Source organism: Mustela erminea, chromosome 2, assembly GCF_009829155.1.
Source record: "Mustela erminea isolate mMusErm1 chromosome 2, mMusErm1.Pri, whole genome shotgun sequence".
Classification (NCBI taxonomy): Eukaryota; Metazoa; Chordata; class Mammalia; order Carnivora; family Mustelidae; genus Mustela; species Mustela erminea.
The window spans coordinates 45,782,811-45,803,552 of NC_045615.1; the positions used below are offsets into that span (position 1 = coordinate 45,782,811).

The 20,742-nt window shown below is 38.5% G+C and overlaps 1 protein-coding gene across 3 annotated transcripts in view; it reads right to left on the reverse strand.

The window, feature by feature from the left end:
* MAPK10 (mitogen-activated protein kinase 10) overlaps nucleotides 1-20,742 on the reverse strand; it is a 585,543-nt gene that overhangs the window by 485,009 nt on the left and 79,792 nt on the right. The window contains exon 1 of one of the 3 annotated variants that reach the window (XM_032332786.1): nucleotides 1,240-1,485. The exons of the other annotated variants lie outside the window; for them this stretch is intronic. The gene's annotated coding sequence lies outside the window, so the exon portion shown is untranslated. Of the gene's footprint in view, nucleotides 1-1,239; nucleotides 1,486-20,742 lie in introns of those variants that run through there. 3 annotated transcript variants of the gene reach the window in all.

Here is a 20,742-nt window from a genome sequence, read left to right on the forward strand (position 1 = left end):
GCCAAGTCATATGATAAGTCTTCAAAAAAAAAAAAGCTACTTTCTAAAGTCTGCCCTCCCAGTGACTGAACTGCCCGCTGGTGTTATCAGATCCCAATCCTTATCATGCCTTCGGAAGACCTTCTGTCAGGGTAATCGGCATGTTCCCCTCCAACTATTCTAGTAATTGTACCCTGAATCTGCAGACAGTATTCCTACTTCTCTTACCCTGAGAAATAAACTCACATAATCACAACCTCATTTCATATCTGAATAGCTAAATCAATTTTGTCAATTTTGTCAATTTCATATCTGAATAGCTAAATCAAATTTTGCCACTATTACTAAGAAAAAAAGCAGAGGTACCTGCCACTAAGAAACCACTGTCTGCAAAAAATAAAATAACATACTCATTGGGACATTATTTTGCTTGAAAGAATCCTTGCTGAGGGGCGCCTGGGTGGCTCAGCTGGTCAAGTGCCTGCCTTGGCTCAGGTCATGAGATGGAGCCCCAGATAGGCTTCCTACTCAGCAGGGAGTCAGCTTCTCCCTCTCCATCTGCCCCTCCCCCTTGTTGTGCACTCTGTCTTTCTCTCTGTGTGTCAAATAAATAAGTAATCTTTTTTTTAAAAAAATCTTAATCTTAAGAAAAAAAAAAAAAAAGAAAAGAATCCTTGCTGAAAAGGAAGTGGTTAAAGACCCAAATTAGAAGCTGGAGAGGACATTCACACTTAGTCACAGTCCCTAGCCACACTCTATGTGTAAGGTAAAAAAATAGACCATTTCTCATCCGCTGTTAAGAAAAAATAAAAATACTTGTACATGCTTGAAAAATATAGAATAAAATTATAAGGAATCAGCATAAACAACAACCTACGAAGAACTTTTTAAAGTCTAAGCATTAAAGTGACACACCTTCCCACTGAGAAATAAAAATAGATTATTAACTAATAATGCTACATTCATCTACATGCTTTAGTTCGGGGTCATTCTTGTCAGATAACAAAGCCTAAAGGGAAAAAAATCCCTATAACAAAGCCCTGCTCATTTTCCTCCTTTACTCTGACCCTGCCCAGAAGGAAGCCCATGGTTAGGAGACACCATTTCCTCATGCTTTTCTCTTCAGTATTAAGTATCTACCTATGAATGGTGCTTGACTTGTTTATGAAGATACAGTTTTGTGGGCTGCCCTACCTGGCTGCAAATTCTGAAATTGTTTTTAAAAAGGTAGTATGTATACGTGTTTTATATCTCTCCTACCTCTCTTCCTCTGATCTCCAAGAAGAGTAAGCGATGGTCTTGAGTTTGTTCTTCCTGAGACGGCCTGGCCATTTGCCACCCTGCCTGCTTTCCACTGGTAGGCTCTTGCTCTCTTCCCTTCTCCAGATTCGCTGGCTCCCCTCCCCATGTGGCTTGGTAATGGAAATGCATTCCATACAAGCTCTCCTCTAGGTTTTGAGACAAAAGCTCTCTAGTTCCTTCCCCTGTATTTCATGTTCTCTTCAGCCTCTCCTTGGTAGTTATGGAGTAATAGGAATGTGATTCAGATCCCTGCTTTGGAGTAAAAGTAAACAGAACAGGCATTTAGCCCCTTTTAATCCTAAACTGTTCAGACTAACATAGCTTACGCGATACAGTTCCTGATAGAATTCAATCTAGCTCATTGGAATTCTTCAATAGAAACATGGTATATTTCCTTCATGCGTTTTTTCGTTTTTTTGTTTTTTTTGTTTTTTTGTTTTTTCAGGATCTTGTGAAGAGAGATTCCTAGTGAAAGCCTGGATCCAGTTATTCCTGGATCCCAGTCCTAATACAGTTAAGATGCCACAACCCATGGGGCGCCTGGGTGGCTCAGTTGTTAAGTGTCTGCCTTCAGCTCAGGTCCTGATCTCAGGGTCCTGGGATCCAGCCCCGTGTTGGGCTCCCCACTCTACAGCAAGCCTGCTTCTCCTTCTCCCACTCCCATTACCCCTGCTTGTGTTCCCTCTCTCACTGTGTATCTATCAAATAAATAAAATCTTTAGTATATGCGCTGCCAAAGCGAGCACTAAATAAAATCTTAAAAAAAAAAAAAATGCTACAACCCAGAACCCAAAACACTATTTCGAGAAGTGCCAGTATGCATTTTCATATTCACTCTTTTCCTCAACCATGGTGATTGGCGATGTTTCAGATGGTAGCGATTCCATGGTCATGGATTGCAGAGGAAGAAGACTTGAGCAGAACTCCAGCCAACCCACAGGCATGTAGTGTAAACTGAGAAATACATCTTGCTGCCATAAGCCACTAAGATTTCACAGTTGTCATCCAGCATAATCTAGCTAACCCTAATATAGTGACTGATGGAGGTGGTGTTTCAAGAGTTAGTTCTAACCTAAGTAGTAATAATACATCAAATGTGGTGTGCCAAAGTCTATGATTGGTGGGTAACATAGCCTGTATTGTCTGCTTGAGACCAGCCTACAGGATGAATCAAACTATCCTAGATGACCTAGGACATCCCATTGGATAACAGCACTTCAGGAGTTCCAGGGAAACTGCTCTTAGAGAAGAATCTGCTCGAGTCTCTTCCGAGAATATAGGACCTGCAAGAGATGATTTCACCACTGCTCCCATATTCTAGGGACAGTGTCCTATCTACTGACACATATAAGAACCCTGATGCCTAAATGTTCACCTACATCCATCTTACCTATAAATTGAGGGTTTATTATGTGATTTTAGAAGCATGAGCAAAACATCTCTAACCCTGAAATTCCTCTTCCTTTCAGATGTTACAGTGCCTTTAACGTCCCCATTTTCATTGTTCAAAGAGTGTAATGTTAGCAACTAAACAGGAGTTTTGGCTAGCTAAGTTTAAACTCCCACCCACTGATAATTTCTCTTCCGTATCCCTGACAAATAGCTATCCTACCTCCTTACATTGGCTAGCAAAAATGGTTAGAAAATTCTACCTTATAAAGGGTTGAAATTTGCCTCCACATTCTTTTTTAATCTAACTTTTAAAGCTTGTGCCCATTCTACCTGTCTTGAAATTCCAGGGGTTTTTTTTCCCTAAGTTCCTAGAAAAAACGTTAATCCTGGCAAGAAATGAGAACTTGGGGAAGCAGATATAAGTTTTTTAGAAAAATATTCTCTCTCTGGGTCCTTAAAGTTCATCTGTCCTAGATTCTGAGTCATGTTTAGTCCAGAATAATTACAAGAGTAGGGGAAAAAATAGCCCCTAGGCAAATGGAATTAGACCAAGAGATGGATAGAAACCCAGCCTTGGTTGGTACAGAAGTTGTGACTTACGTTGTCCTTCATCTTTAAACTTTCAGTAAAGAGTTGTTATTAATTACAGTCTTAGCCTGGATCATTAAAACCTATTAATCTGTGAACTCAATGAAGGCAGGAACTATTGCCTTTTCTTCTTCTTTTTTTTTTTTTTTGCTTGCTTTTTTTTTTTTTTTTTTTAAATCAACACTGCTTATCCCTAAACCTATATTAGGCACTTGATAACTATTTGTTGAATGAATGGCAAAACACGTATGTTGGAGATTAGGATGTGGTCTGGGTTTATCTTGGGGATTCTGAGGAGAAATAATTTAATTTAAAACCTGAAAGGGTCATGCTTTATTTCAGACTGATTTGGGTGCAGGGGGCCCAATCTTGTAAAAACATTGTAACCAATTTATAGAGATTTTAATGTTTAATTACAGAGAATTTCAAATATACTCAAAAGTAGATAAAATGATATAATAAATTCCCATGTATCCATCTAAGGCCAACACCCATTAGCCCATGGCCAATTTTGCCATATTCACATCTCCATCCATCTGCTTTTCCCACAAATATTTGAAACAAATCCCAGGTGTTATATAATTTCATTTATAAATATTTTAATGTGAATTTCTAAAAGATAACAACTTGTCTTTAAACATAACTAAAATACCATATCACATCTAAAAATAATTCTTTGATAATATCAAACATGTAGTGTCAAGTACTTAATTATCTCATAAATCTTACAAAGAGACTTTTTTCACCACGCTTATATTAATGTGGATGCAAATAAGGAACCGATTAGGAAATAATAATAGTCTTTTAAGTCTCTTTTAATTTTCAGGTTCCACTTTCATCTCCTTTTTTTTCTTCTTGCAATTTTTTTGTTGAAGAATTGTGCTTGAATGTCCTGTAGAATTTCTGTTTAATTGATTACATCTTCTCAGTATATTCTTTTTCTTTATTTTGATTTTTATTCCAGTGCATTCCTTACTTTCCATCACCTATTTAACCCATCCCTCACCCCCTGCCCCATAGTCACCATCAGATTGTACTCTATAACTCAAAGTCTGTTTCTTGCTTTAACTTGTCTCATTTTTTTTCCTTTGCTTGATTGTTTCATTTCTTAAATTTCACATGTGAGTGAAATCATATGCTATTTGTCTTCCTCCAATTGACTTATTTCCCTTAGCATATTACACTGTCTAGCTCCATCCATGTTGTTGCAAATAGCAAGATTTAATTCTTTTTTTATGGCTTCTTTATCCTTTCATCTTCTTTATCCATTCATCTGTCAATGGACATCTGAGCTCTTTCCATCTTTCCATATTTTGGCTATTGTGGACATTGCTGCTATAAACATTGGGGTGCACATATTCCTTTGAATTAATATTTTTGTATTCTTTGTGTAAATGCCCAATAGTACAATTGCTGGATTGGAGGATATTTCTCTTTTTAACTTTTTGAAGAAACTCCATGTGGTTTTCCATAGTGGCTGTATCAGTTTGCATTCCCACCACCAGTGTAAGACACCTCCCCTTTTTCCACATCCTTGCCAACACTTGTTGTTTCTTATGTTGTTGATTTTAGCCATTCTGACGAGTGTGAGATAATATCTCATTGCAGATTTGATTTGTAGTTCCCTGATGGTAAGTGATGATGAACATCTTTTCATGTGTCTGTTGGCCATCTGGATGTCTCCTTTGGAAAAAAGTCTATTCATGTCTTCTGCCCATTTTTCAATTGAGTTATTTGTTTTCTTGGGTGTTGAGTTGTGTCAGTTCTTTATATATTTTGGATACTAAGCCTTTACTAGATATGCCATTTGCAAATATCTTCTCCCATTTCATAAATCACCTTTTAGTTTTGTTGTTTGTTTCCTTCCCTATGTGGAAGCTTTTTATTTTCATGTAGTCCCATTAGTTTACTTTTACTTTGTTTCCCTTGCCTCAAGAGACATATGTCTAGAGGAACCTGGGGGGTGGAGTTGGTTAAGTGTCCAACTCTTGGATTTTAGCTCAAGTCATGATCTTGGGGTCATGAGATCAAGTGCCACATCAGGGCCTGCCCTCATCACAGAGCCTGCTTAAGATTCTCTCTCCCTCTCTCTCTGTCTCTCCTGCTCATGCTCTTTCTCTCTTTCTAAAATAAATAAATCTTAAAAAAAAAAGATTTGTTAAAATGTCCAAGATACATAGGTAGAAAAAAGTTGTTATGGACAATATCAAAGAGGTTACTGCCCATGTTCTCTTCTAGGATTTTTATGGTTTCAGGTCTCATATTTAGGTCTTTAATACATTTTGAATTTATTTTTGTGTATGGTGTAAGAAAGTGGTCCAGTTTCATTCTTTTGCATGTCGCTGTCAAGTTTTCCCAGCACCATTTGTTGAAGAGACTTTTTCCCTTTGGATATTCTTTCCTGCTTTGTTGAAAATTAACTGACCATATAATTGTGGGTTTATTTCTGGGTTTTCTGTTCTGTTCTATCGATCTATTTTTCTGCCAGTACCTTAGAGTTTTGATCACTATAGCTTTGTAATATAACTTAAGTCTGGAATCATGATGCCTCTAGCTTTGATTTTCTTTTTCAACAATGCTTTGTCTATTTGGGATCTTTTGTGGTTTCATACAAATTTTAGGATTGTTTGTTCTAGTTCTGTGAAAAATATTATTGGTATTTTGATAAGGATTGCCTTAAATGTGTAGATTGTTTTGGGAAGTATAGACATTTTAATACTATTTGTTCTTTCATTGCATGAGCATGGAATGTCTTTCCATTTATTTGTGTCATCTTCAATTTTTTTCATCAGTATTTCATAATTTTCAGAAAACAAGTCTTTCACCTTTTTGGTTAGGTTTATTCCTAGGTATTTTAATGCAAATGTAAATGTTATGTTTTACTATCTCTTTCTGCTGCTTCATTATTGGTATATAGACATGCAACAGATTTCTGTACAATAATTTTGTATCCTAAGACTTTACTGAATTCATTTATCAGTTCTAATGGTTTTTTGGTGGAGTCTTTAGGGTTTTCTATATATAGTATCCTGTCATCTGCAAATAGTGAAAATTTTACTTCTTCCTTACCAATTTGGATGCCCCTTATATCTTTTTGTTGTCTGATTGCTGTGGCCAGGTGTTCCAGTATTATGTTGAATAAAAATAGTGATAGTGGCGGTGCCTGGGTGGCTCAGTGGGTTAAGTCTCTGCCTTCAGCTCAGGTCATGTTCTCAAAGTCCTGGGATCGAGCCCCACATCGGGCTCTCTGCTCAGCAAGGAACCTGTTTCCCCTCTCTCTCTGCCTGCTTCTCTGCCTGCTTGTGATCTCTCTTTCTGTCAAATAAATAAATAAAATATTTTTTAAAAAGGTGATAGAGGACATCTTCCCTTATTCCTATTCTTACAGAGAAAGCTCTGTTTTTCCCCACTGAGGATGATGTAAATTGTAGGTTTTTCACAGATGGCCTCTATTATGTTGAGGTGTGTTTTCTCTAAACCTATTTTGTTGAGGGTCTTTATCATAAATGGATGTTATATTTTATCAAATGCTTTTTCTGCATCTGTTAAAATGACCACATGGTTCTTATCCTTTCTCCTATTGATGTGATGTATCACATTGGTTGATTTACAAATATTAAACCACCTTTGCAACCCAAGAAATAAATCCCACTTGATCATGGTGAATGACATTTTAAAACATATTTTTCAGTTCAGTTTGCTAGTATTTTGTTGAGAATTTTTGCATCTATGTTTATCAGGGACATTGATCTATAGTTCTCCTTTTTAGTTCTGTCTTTATCTGGTTTTGGTATCAGGGTATTTGGTATCCTGGCCTCAGAATGAATTTGGAAGTCTTCCTTCCTTTTCTCTTTTTTGGAATAGATTGAGAAGAACAGCTATTAACTCTTCTATAAACGTTTGGTTGAATTCACCTGTGAAGCCATTTGATCCTGGACTTCTGTTTGGGAGGCTTTTTGTTTTTTCTTTTTGAGATGGAGGAGGGGAGGGATAAAGAGAGAGAGTATCTTAAGCAGACTGCCCACCCAGCACAGAGCCCAATGTGGGGCTCCATCTCACAATCCTGAGATCATAACCTGAGCCAAAATCAAGAGTCAGGTACTTAACCAACTGAGCCACCCAGGCACCCTGGGAGTTTTTTGATTACTGACATAATTTCTTTGCTGGTTATTGATCTGTTCAAATTTTTATTTCCTTCTGTTTCAATTTTAGCCATTGATATGTTTCTAGGAATTTATCCATTTCTCTTGGGTTATCTAATTCGTTGGCATTTGGGTTTTTATAGTATTCTCTTATGATTGTTTGTATTTCTGTGGTGTTAGTTGTTATATCTCCTCTTTCATTTCTGATTTTACTTATTTGAGTCCTTTCTCTTTTCTTCTTCATAAGCCTGGCTAGAAGTTTATCAATTTTGTTTATTTTTTCAAAGAACAAGTTCCTGGTTTCATTGATCTGTTCTATTGTTTTTTTAGTTTCTATATCATTTATTTCTGCTCTAATCTTTATTATTTCTTCCTTCTGTTGGTTTTAGGTTTTGTTTGTTGTTCTTTTTCTAGCTCCTTTAGGTGCAAGGTTAGATTGTTTATTTGAGATTTTTCTTGTTTCTTGAGGTAGACCTGTATTGCTACAAACTGCCCTCTTAGACCCGCTTTTGCTGCGTCCCAAGGTGTTGAACCATTATGTTTTCATTTGCATTTGTTTCCATGTGCTTTTTTATTTCTTCTTTTATTTCTTTTATTTCTTAGTTGACCCATTCATTGTTTAGTAGCATGTTATTTAGACTTCATGTATTTGTAGTCTTCACAGATTTTTTCTTGTTGTTGACTTCTAGTTTCACAGCATTGTTGTCTGAAAGTATGCATGGTATGATTTCGATCTTAAGTTTGTTGAAGCTTGTTTTGTGCACTATTATGTTATCTATTCTAAAGACTGTAATATGTGCACTTGAAAAGAACATGTATTCTGCTGTTTTAGGATGGAATATTCTGAATAGACCTGTTAAATCCATCTGGCCCAGTGTGTCATTCAAAGCCATTGTTGATGTTCTGTTTAGATGATCTGTCCACTGATATAAGTGGGCTGTTAAAGTCCCTACTATTATTGTATTATTATCAATTATTTCCTTTATATCTTTTTAAATGTTTTATGTATTTAGATGTTCCCATGTTGGGTGCATTAATATTTATAATTGTTATATCTTCTTGTTGGACTGCTCCCTTTGTGATTATTGTCTCTTGCTACAGTCTTTGTTTTAAAGTGTACTTTGTTTGATATAAGTATTTGATATAAAGCTACAACAGCTTTCTTTTGACATCTATTTGCATGATAGATGTTTCTTTATCCTCTCACTTTCAATCTGCAGGTGACTTTAAGTCTAAAATGGGCCTCTGGTAGGCAACATATAGATGGGTCTTACCTTTATTATCCATTCTGTCACCCAACCTCTTGTGATTGGAATGTTTAGTCCATTTACATGAAAAGTAATTATTGATAGGTATGTATTTATTGCCTTTTTATTACTAGTTTGTAGCTGTTTTTGAAGATTTCTCTGATCCTTTCTTGTGTTTCATGTTTTTTAAATTTTCTTTTTTTTTTTTAAGATTTTATTTATTTATTTGACAGACAGATCACAAGTAGGCAGAGAGGCAGGCAGAGAGAGCGGGGAAGCAGGCTCCCTGCTGAGCAGAGAGCCCGATGCAGGGCTCGATCCCAGGACCCTGGGATTATGACCTGAGCCGAAGGCAGAGGCTTCAACCCACTGAGCCACCCAGGCGCCCCTTTTTAAATTTTCTTTAGTGATATATTTGCATTTCTTTCTCTTTATTCTTTGCATATTTGTTAGTAGGTTTTGAAATATGGTTAACATTAGATTTGTATTTAACCTCTTCTGCATATAGCAGTCTGTATTAAGTTGATGGTCATTTAGGTATGAACTCACTCTTTTCTCCTCTCCCCCAAACATTTTAGGTATGTTATGATATTTTACATTCTTTTACTTTGTAAGTCTTGACTGATTTTTTACAGAAATATGCATTTTTACTGATTGTGTGGGGGTTTTTTCTGCCTTAAACTGTCACTTTTGGTCTTTCCTTTGCACTCAAAGAATCCCCTTTAATATTTTGCAAGGCTGGTTTCATGGTCATAAACTCCTTTAGTTTTTGTTTGTCTGGAAAACTCTTTATTTATCCTTCTATTCTGAATAATAGTCTTTCTGGATAGAGTATTCTTGGCCGCAGATTATCCTATTCAGTGTTTTGAATATATCAGGCCCCTCTCTTTTGGCTTGGAAAGTTTCTGCTGAAAAATCTGCTAGCCTTGTGGATTTTCCTTTGTAAGTTAATGACTTCCTTTATCTTGCTGCTTTTAATGCTATATTTTGCCAATTTAATTACAATATGTCCTGGTGTAAGTCTGCTTTTGTTGATTCTGTTGGGAGTTCTCTGTGCCTCCTGAATCTGGGTATGTGTTTCCTTCCCCAGATTAGGGAAGTTTTCAGCTATTATTTCTTCAAATAAATTTTCTGCCCCCTTTTCTCTTTTCTTCTTCTGGGACTCCTTTAACACAAATGTTATTACATTTTATGGAGTCACTAAATTCCCTACATCTATTCTGACATTGCATAATTCTTTTCTCTTTCTTTTGTTCAGCTTGATTACTTTCCATTATTCTGTCCTAACTCATTCCTCTTCTTCCTGCTGTTTATTCCATCAAGTGTGTTTCTATTTTCATTTATTACACCCTTTATCTCTACTATGTTTCTTTACCTCTGTGTTAAGGATCTCACTCATGTCTTCCATTCTTTTCTCAAGTCCAGTGAGTATCCTTACGATCATTGCTCTAAACTCTACTAGGCATGTTACTTATATCTGTTTCATATAGATCTCTGCCTATGGCCTTGTCCTGTTCTTTCATCTGAGATAAATTTCTCCATTTCCTCATTCTGTCTCTCTCTATTTCTCTGTGTTAAGAAAGTCAGCTATGTCTTCTGCTCTTGAAAGTAGTGACTTTCTAAAGAGGAAATCCTGTAGAGCCCTGAAGTGCAGTGTCCCCTGTTCATCAGAACCTGGCACTTGAGGAGAATATCCTATATGTGTTGTTTATGCCCTGCTGTTATGTCTGAGTGTCATCGTCTGCACTGACTCTCTGCCTGTTGCGGGCTGTGCTTGCTCTCTGTGGTGGTAGTGGGACCCAGACAGGCCAGCTGTGTGAGGTGTGTGCCTCTTGAGGAATTTAAGAGCATGGCAGTGATGTTAGCAATATGTGCCCTGGGCCACTAGTCCTATGCAGAATCTCCTAAAGCACTGGAGTGGCTAGAATCTGCACCCTGGCAGCCAGGAGCATAAAGCTGGGCACAGCGCCCAACAGGGGCTGGGCCATGTTGCTGGGCATGTGCAACAGTTTGGCCTGGTGCTGGTGGCAGGACATGGCATGGCCATGGCTCTGCACCTGGCAGCCACACATCAGAAAAGCAGGGCTGGTATAGACAAACAAGGGTGACTGGGGGTGCACAGCTAAGTGTGGCAGGGCAAATGTGCACAGCACTTGGTGGCAGCTGTGCACCTGGTGGCTAGGCAGGCTGCCCACTCAGCTTTCACAAAATTTGCCTTGAGTAGAGGGGCAGAGACCAGCAGGCTTGGAGTCCTCAGGAGAGCTTGTGGGTGTGGTGTGCTACTAGCAGATTTGGTGACGCTCTGCAGCCCCACCTCCAGCAAGTGTCTATGCTTAAGGGGCAGGGTGGGGAGGGAATAAAATGACCCCTGCCAGCTCTGTTGTTTTTGGAGAAGTCCCCCAACATGCTTAGAGATCAACATGCTCAGATCTGTCTCCCATATGCTACCCACCCACCCTTGTTTAAAATGTCATTTTTCATGTTGCCTCTTCACACAGGCTGCTCTTTCTTTAAGGGTGGAGACCAGCTATCACTCACCCTCAGGGCTGAGTCAGCTGACCTCCAAAGCTCTGCCTTTCAAGCCCCACTGGTTTTCCCTCTGGTTTTTAAAGCCAAATGCCATGGGAATTAGTCTTCCCGTGTGAACTTCCTGGTGTGAGGTCCTGTTTCTCTGCCCTCTTCCCAAATGTAGCTTCCCTTCCTCCTATGGGCAGCCTCTGTCTACCTTTCTAACCTTCCTAAACTTTCAGATACACTTCACCTGTGTATTTAGCTGTGGAGTTTGCTCAGCCAGACTTCAGATGGCTCTCCAGTTTATTGACTTGGATGTGGATAATATTGAGTTCAAAACAGGACAGGGTGAGCTCAGGGATTTTCTACTCTGCCATCTTCCCAATTTCCTCCTAGTCCTCAGTATATTCTACCATGTTCTTCTGTCTTCTGGGTTCCCTGTAAATTGGCAGCAATTTCAATTTTGGCCAAAAATGTAGTCATAAAAATCTTTTTCCTAGAATTTGTACCAGAAGATATTACATAAGGCATAAAAAACTTAAAATTTATAACTGGACACAGGGGTCCATTTTCTGTGGGAAAAATACACAAACACATACACATACACATACAGAAACACACACACCCTTACCACCAAAATTAATCACAAATAAAGTTCAAATAATATCAACAACAGAGGGGCACCTGGGTGACTCAGCTGGTTAAGCACCCGCTTTGGCTCATGATCTCAGAGTCCTGGGATCAACCCCAGGGTTGGGCTCTGGGAGCCTGCTTCTCCCTCTCTCTCTGCTGTTCCCCCCAATTCCTGCATGCTCTCGCTATCTATGTCACTCTCTCATATAAATAAACAAAATATTTTTAAAAAAATGATAGGAACCCAAATTCAAATTAGCTTGAGTATCAAAGAAATGCCAAAACCTGAGATTCATTACATGCTTTCCAGTCATTTAAACTGAGTCTTAAATATTCAAAACCCTATTTCTGACTCAAAGAAATGAGCTCTTTGGCCCTGGTTTTCGTTCAGCTTACCTCAGCAACCACTAGAGGGAGGCCAAGATACATCTGAAAAACTCACACTTAAAAGTCTCAAACCTGAAGGATTTCATTTTTCCTTACCTTCTTTAAAAAAAAACAGAAGACAAACATACTTCCAATTAAAAATTTTAAATGATTTATTTTGTATTTTACAAGGGAACATTACACTAAAGTAATTTTATATTTAGGATATGTCTGCAATGTGGAGGGAAAAAACAGCCCTTGTGCGTTCTGTACAAAGTACATGACAAAACATGCCTCTGAAGTCTTCCTTTTACCTCAGTCCTGTTTAAGATATTAAAAGGTACAAGAATCTAGGGATACCTGGGTGGTTCCGATGGTTAAGTGTCCAAACGTTTATTTCAGCTTAGGTCTTTATCTCAGTGTCATGAATTCAAACCTGCATTGGGCTTCATGTTGGGCATGGAGCTTGCTTTAAAAATAATTAATTAATTAATTAAATTTTTAAAAAGGTATAAAGGGATGCCTGGGTGGCTCCATGGGTTAAGTCTCTGCCTTCAGCTCAGTAGAGCTCTCTGCTCAACCGGGAGCCTGCTTCCTCCTCTCTCTGCCTGCTTCTCTGCCTACTTGTGACATCTATCTCTGTCAAATATATAAATAAAATCTTTGGGGGGAAAAAAAAGGTATAAGAAACCAAGTAGTAATCATTTCAGTGCTGAAATTAGGTTTTGGGGTTTTGGTTTTTTTTAAGAAATTCTATGTGATTTTTTTTTTAATTCAATATCCAACTCCTTCCAAATTATAATTTTAAAACATTAAAATAAGCATAAAGATACCCAAGTTCCTGCTTTTCCAATAATGGTAAATTTGTTTGAGGGACTTGAGGAAGATAGAAAATCTTTCCTCTAAAAAATAAGTCAATACTCCTTTTCTAGATTAGGGTTACACATAGGCTTTATCAGCCTTATGGATAATCCAGCTGTTTCCTGTCCTACAAATAATTAACTAAAGTGACAGAAAGAACTTATCTCTCCTTTGGCCACAAAATATATGCTCTCCTTATAATGCCTTATTACTTTATGTTAACATAGCTTTTTAAGTTTTACAACTCATTTTCACATGCTATATTATTTATCCCCAAAATTTTATAATTGAAGAATATTGTTCCCACTTTAAAAGAACATTCCAAAAAATTAAAGGAAAAAATAAAAGAGCCTCCAAGCAATGAGATCTATTTTATAAAGTTCCACAGTTGTAATTGCATAAATAGAACTCACATTCAAAGCTTCCAAACTTCTAAAACTCAGGGATTTTGCAATTTTACTGATAATACCATTGCCAGGAATTTCAGGTCCCCATGAACAAGCCTGTTTCTCATTATCAACACCTGGAAGACTCTAAAAGCATCAAAGTGATGCTTATGCTTTTCATCTCGGTAGACTTTGCAAGGAACTGGAAAGGTCTGCACTGAATGGCCAGCCTTAGTACCAAATGGAAAATCCATCCTTGGGTTCCTTGGTTCTTCTAGGACAGAGGACTTAGAGCACAGACAGCACAGCAGCTGTTTAGGCTGATGGGGAGCAAGCCCAATGGCGTACACCCCTGAGAAGCATACAAATGTGCAAAGGTTGGAAGTTTTTTTCCATGGCAATGAAAAATGTGCCATTAATCACTGATCAAGAATATTTCCACCAGATGATGGGGGCAGGGGGAGGGAGCAACCATAAACCCAGAAGAAATAAAGCTCCAGTCCAGGGCCAAGTAGTCTGCTGACAGATCTTTAACAAATAGCTCTACCAGAGGAGAAGAAAGAAGGTCATGGTTTGTAGTTTGCCAAATCATGCCATGGTATACATACTCCCCTCATGGCTAGTTTCAATCTACCAAGTATTTCTGAATGTGGAGTGAGAAGCTAACAATCAGCTCTTGCTCACCACTCTTCTGGCCCACTCTGTCCCTTCTCTGTGTAAAATATTAGAGATAAGCCTAGTCAGAAAACTCTACTGTTCTCTATGGGTTCTATGAGGATGGATTTTCCATGAGCATAGCTGGCTTCCTGGACTATCCCTCAATTCTCCCTTGGGGGGTGAAGAACTTTTTATGGGATTAGTGTGTTAGGGAGAAGGAACTGTGTGATAGGTTTCCTCCCCTTCCTCTTGGGTCTGCCTGCCTAAAGAGGGTATGTTTTCTACTTTGACTGCTATCATGAGATAAAAGTCAGTGACCTCATGTTATAATTTCCCTGAACAATCTTGACATTTCACCCTACTAGCACCCTCTTTTACTTCAAACACATCTTGGTTTCAACAATGAGTTATGTCACCTGAGGAGAAAGAGACTGCCTCTGGAGAGCAAGGCGCACAGGTAGCCAGGAGGACTGCCTATTTCTGGGATCAGTTCTAAGAAAACCACTGTTAACTACAAAACTGAGTCCCATCTTTATTTCATCTGTTTGACCCTATTATCCAGCTCTAATTACGTTCCAAACCAAGGAAGTAACAGAACAATTACTTCTGGAGACCTTTAAAACTTCAACAAACTGAGTGCCCTGAAAGGTGACCGGTTGTGTCTTCAGGACAAAAACAAATGGAGAAGTCCATAGGCACAGATAAAGTGGAGATGAGTTTCATTCAAATGAGGACACATAAGCTTCCAAATCTCCATTAAGTAAACAAAAGATAAAGTTTAGTGAGAGCTGACCCATCAACAATCCTACCATATTATAAGTTTATAATAAAATAGGGGTGACTTCCTAAGTTGTAAGTTACCACCACACATACGCAGGATACATCATATATTTATTGTTGCCTAAGCATACAGCTATCATTAGAAGGACCTCTGAGCTCCAAATATTATTCTTCTCCAACATTAACCCCCTTTTGCCCTATAAATAAACTACAGACTTCCTTCAGCCCCTTATCTGTGTTTCTCTATAGATTCAGCTATTGAAACCCAACAGTAAAATAACAAAGCTCTTGGAATTTGTGAAATACTTAACTATAATTTTTTTAGAATATGTCTCTAAACTACCTTCATACCTTATATCAAAGTCCACCTGACTGTATGTTTGCATCAAATATGGAATTGGTCATTTACTTTTTTTTTCCCAAAGATTTTATTTATTTATTTATTTGATAGAGATTACAAGTAGTTAGAGAAGCAGGCAGAGAGAGAGGAGGAAGCAGGCTCCCTGCTGAGCAGAGAGCCTGATGTGAGGCTCGATTCCAGGACCCTGAGACCATGACCTAAGCTGAAGGCAGAGGCTTAACCGACTGAGCCACCCAGGCGCCCCGATCATTTACTTTTTAAAGATCACATCCAGTTACAAAGAATCCCAACTGGCTCATGCAGCCCCAAACCTAAATAAATAAATAACACAATTAAAATAGACAAAGGGCCTGAATAAACAATTTTCCAAAGAAGACATAAAAATAGCCAATAGGTACATGGGAAGGTGCTCAACATTAATACCCATCAGGGAAATGCAAACCAAAACCACAATGAGATATCACCTCACAATTGTTTGGATGTCTACTACCCTGTTATTACTAGTAAATACATAAGGTTGCAGCATGCAAAAATCAGCTGCATTTCACTATACCAATAATGAACTATAAGAAAGAAATTTATTTTTAAAAATCCAATTTACAATAGTATCAAAAGAATTAAATACTTAGGAATAAACTTAACCAAGAAGGTGAAAGATCTATATGCTAAAATCTGTAAAATATTGAGGAAAGAAATCAAAAGAGATACAAACAAATAGAAATATGTTCTGGGGGTGCCTGGGTGGCTCAGTGGGTTAAAGCCTCTGCCTTTGGCTCAGGTCATGATCTCAGGTCCTGGGATCGAGCCCCACATCGGGCTCTCTGCTCAACAGGGAGCCTGCTTCCTCCTCTCTCTCTCTGCCTACCTCTCTGCCTGTTTGTGATCTCTCTCTCTGTCAAATAAATAAATAAAATCTTTAAAAAAGAAATGTGTTCTGGGCTCACAGATTAGAAGAATATTGTTAAAATGTCCATACTACCCAAAGCAATTCACAGATTTAATGCAATCGCTATAAAATTACAATGGCATTTTTTCAGAAACAGAAAAAATGATCTAAAATTTGTATGGAACCACAAAAGACCCCAGATAGTCAAAGCAATCTTGAGACAGGAAAACAACACTGAAGGCACCACACTTACTGACTTCAAACTATATTACAAACCTATAGTAATCATAACAGTATGGTATTGACATACAAACAGATATATAGATCAGTGGTAGTGGTGCAGGACAGCCCAGGAATAAACATGCATACATGGGGTGATTAATTTATAACAAAGGAGATAAGAATATACAATAGGGGGAGGATATTCTTTTTAATAAATGGTGTTGAGAAAACTGCACAGACACATACAGAAGAATAACTGGACCACTGTCAACACCAAGTACAAAAATCAACACAAAATGGATTAAAAGACCTAAATTTAAGACCTAAAATGATAAAACTCCTAAGAGAAAGTTTTAGAGGTAAGTTCCTCAACAACCCAAGTATCCATCCATAGGCAAATAAATAAGTAAGTTATGGTATATACACACAAACACACACACACACACCATGGAGTATTACTCAGCCATAAAATAGAATGAAAGCTTGCCATCCATGACAACATGGATGGATCAGAGAGTATTACTCAGAGTTAAATTAAATCAGGTCAATGAGGAGAGAGACAAGATGGTGGAGGAAGAGCAGACTGAGATGACATCAGGTTGTAGGAGCTCAGCTAGATATTTATCAAACCATTCTGAACACCTACAAACTCAACAGGAGATCAAAGAGAAGAAGAGCAGCAATTCTAGGAACAGAAAATCAACCACTTTCTGAAAGGTAGGATGTGCAGAGAAGTGAATCCAAAGCCAAGGGAAGATAGACCATGGTGGGAGGGGCCGGCTCCTGGCAAGCAGTGGAGAAATGGAACACAAAATCAGAACTTTTAGAAGTCTGCTTCACTGAGGGACATCACTCCAGAGGCTAAGCAGGGGTGGAGCCATTGCAGGGACAGTGTGGTCTCAGGACCCATGCAGTCATTGAAAGATCAGGAGTGTCTGAGTGTGGCAGAGCTCCCAGGTATCAGAGCAGGGAAGCCAGCTACAGAGACAGAGCTGAGGAGTGAGATCTCAGCTCCGGGTTACCTTAAACGATGATCCATGACACAGTCGGACCACTGCTCTTTGAGCCCACAAGTGGCAGATCCGGAGAGACTCACCTTTTTCCTCCAGAGGCAGGAATCTGCTCGATTTGGAGAGACTCCAAACAGGGCTGTGCATCAGAAACCAAAATGCTGCGTCACAGGCCAGGTGAGCTCAGAGCACGCCGGAGACCTGAGAGACGGGAGTGATTGATCACTTTTTCCTGAGAGTGCACTGAGGAGTGGGGCACTGAGCTCTCAGTTCCTCCAGGCCAGAGATTGGGAGGACACCATTCTCATTCCCATCCTCCAGAGCTCAATGGAAAGTGTTCAGGGAACAAAAACTCCCAAGAGCGAACTCGAGCAGATTTCTTAGCCTGGCCCATGGCAAGGGTGGTGCAATTCCACTTCGGGCAAAGACATTTGAGAATCACTGTCCATTTCATTGAGAGGGTGTTAAAGTCCCCTAATATTATTGTATTATTGTCAATGTATTTCTTGGATTTCGTTATTAATTGGTTTATATAGTTGGCTGCTCCCATGTTAGGGACATAGATATTTAAAATTGTTAGATCTTCTTGTTGGACAGACCCTTTGAGTATGATATAGTGTCCTTCCTCTTCTCTTATTATAGTGTTTGGGGGCCCCTCCCCTAGAAGATCAGCAAGAACATCCAGCCAAGGCCAAGCTCACCAATCAAGGAGAATAGCAGAACTCCAGAGATAGGGGAAAGCAATGCACGGAATTCATGGTTTTCTCCCCATGATCCTTTAGTCTTGCAAAGTCAAGTTAAATTTTTTTAATTTTATTTTTTCTTATTCTAATTTTTTTAACTTTTCCTCTTTCTTTTTTAAACATTTTTTAACAAGTTTATCTTAATACCTTTCTGGGAAAAAAAAATCTTTTTAACCCTTAATTATTATAGTCATATTTTATCCTTTATTGTATTGAACCTTATTTTTTGTATACATATGGGTTTTTTTTTTCCTAAAAATTTTTGAATACAATTTCTTCTAATAGGTCAAAATTTACTCTAAATCTAGCACAAGGCTTTCATCTAGTCTCCAGCCTGAGCACATTCTCTCACCCTCTTCTTTTTTTCTTCTTTCTTTTTCCAACCAACTTATTAATTCCTTTTTTTAGAATTCTTTAAATTTTTATCTTTACAGTCATATTCCATCCCTTCATCATGTTTACCTTTATTTTAGTATATATATGTTTTTCTTTCTTTAAAACTTTGAGAGATAATTTCTTCTAAGAGACCAAAATACACCCAAAATCAAGTGGGTGGGCCTGTTCTTATATATATATATATATTTTTTTTTAATTTCTTTTTACCCTCTTTCTTCTTTCCCGGGTTTGGGGTCTCCTCTGATTTGGTTAGCATACATTCTTCTGGGGTCTTTGCCACCCTTTTAGTATTTTATTCTTGCATTCATATATTCTTATATGGATAAAATGACGAGGTGGGAAAACACACCACCAAAAAAAAAAAAAAAGAACAAGAGACACTACCGACAGCTAATGACCTAATCAATAGGGACATTGGTAATACGTCAGATCTAGAGTTCAGAATAATGATTCTCCAGGTGCTAGCTGGGCTCAAAAAAGGCAAAGAAGATATTAGAGAAACCCTGTCTGGAGAAATAAAAATGAAAAGACACAAAGAGGGGCACCTGGGTGGCTCAGTGGGTTAAAACCTCTGCCTTTGGCTCAGGTCATGATCCCGGGGTCCTGGGATTGAGCCCCACATCAGATTCTATGCTCAGCAGGGAGCCTGCTTCCCTTCTTCTCTCTCTCTCTCTCTGCCTGTCTCTCTGCCTACTTGTGATCTCTGTCTGTCAAATAAATAAATAAAATCTTTAAAAAAAAAAAAGACACAAAAAAATGGAAAAACATTCCATGCTCATGGATTGGAAGAACAGATATTGTGAAAATGTCTATGCTACCTAAAGCAATCTATACATTTAATGTAATCCTTATCAAATCTCATCAATTTTTCCAAGAAAAAGGAACAAATAATCCTAAAACTTATATGGAACCAGGAAAGACCTCGAATAGCCAGAGGAATATTGAAAAAGAAAGCCAAGTTGGTAGCATCACAATTCCAGACTTCAAGCACTATTACAAACCTGCAAACATCAAGACAGTATGGTACTGGCACAAAAACAGACACATAGATCCATGGAACAGAATAGAGAGCCCAGAAATAGACCCTCAACTCTATGGTCAACTAATCTTCAACAAAGCAGGAAAGAATGTCCAATGGGAAAAGACAGTCTCTTCAACAAATGGTGGTGGGAAAATTGGACAGCCACATGCAGAAAAATGAAACTGGACCACTTCCTTACACCACACACAAAAATAGATGTCAAATGAATGAAAGAACTCAATGTGCGACAGGAATCCATCAAAATCCTTGAGAAGAACACAGGCAGCAACCTCTTCAACCTCAGCCACAGCAACTTCTTCCTAGAAATATCGCCCAAGGCCAGGGAAGCATGGCAAAAATAAACTACTGGGACTTCATCAAGATCAAAAGCTTTTGCACAGCAAAGGAAACAGTCAACAAAACCAAAAGACAACTGACAGAATGGGAGAAGATATTTGCAAATGACATAATCAGATAAAGGGTTAGTATCCAAAATCTATGAAGAACTTACCAAACTCAACACCCAAAGAACAAATAATCCAATAAAGAAATGGGCAAAGGGGGGGCTCCTGGGTGGCTAAGTTGTTAAGCATCTGCCTTCAGCTCAGGTCATGGTCCCAGGGTCCTGGAATCGAGCCCCACGTCAGGCTCCCTGCTCAGTGGGTTGCCTGCTTCTCCCTTTCCCACTCCCCCTGCTTGTTTTCCCTCTCTCGCTGTGTCTCTCACTGTCAAATAAATAAATAAATAAATAAATAAATAAATAAATAAATAGAAAAAAAAAAGAAATGGGCAGAGGACATGAACAGATATTTCTGCAAAGAAGGCATCCAGATGGCCAACAGACACATGAAAAAGGGCTCCACATCACTCAGCATCAGGGAAATACAAATCAAAACCACAATGAGATACCACCTCACACCAGTCAGAATGGCTAAAATTGACAAGTCAGGAAATAGCAGATGTTGGTGAGGATGTGGAGAAAGGGGAACCCTCCTGCACTGTTGGTGGGAATGCAAGCTGTGCAGTCACTCTGGAAAACAGTATGGAGATCCCTCAGAAAGTTGGAAATGGAGCTACCCTATGAGCCAGTAATTGCACTACTGGGTATTTACTCTAAGGATACAAATTTAGTGATCCAAAGGGGCACCTGCACCCAAATGTTTATAGCGGCAATGTCCACAATAGCCAAACTATGGAAAGAACCTAGATAGATGCCCATCAACAGATGAATGGATGAAGAAGATGTGTGGGGGGTGTGT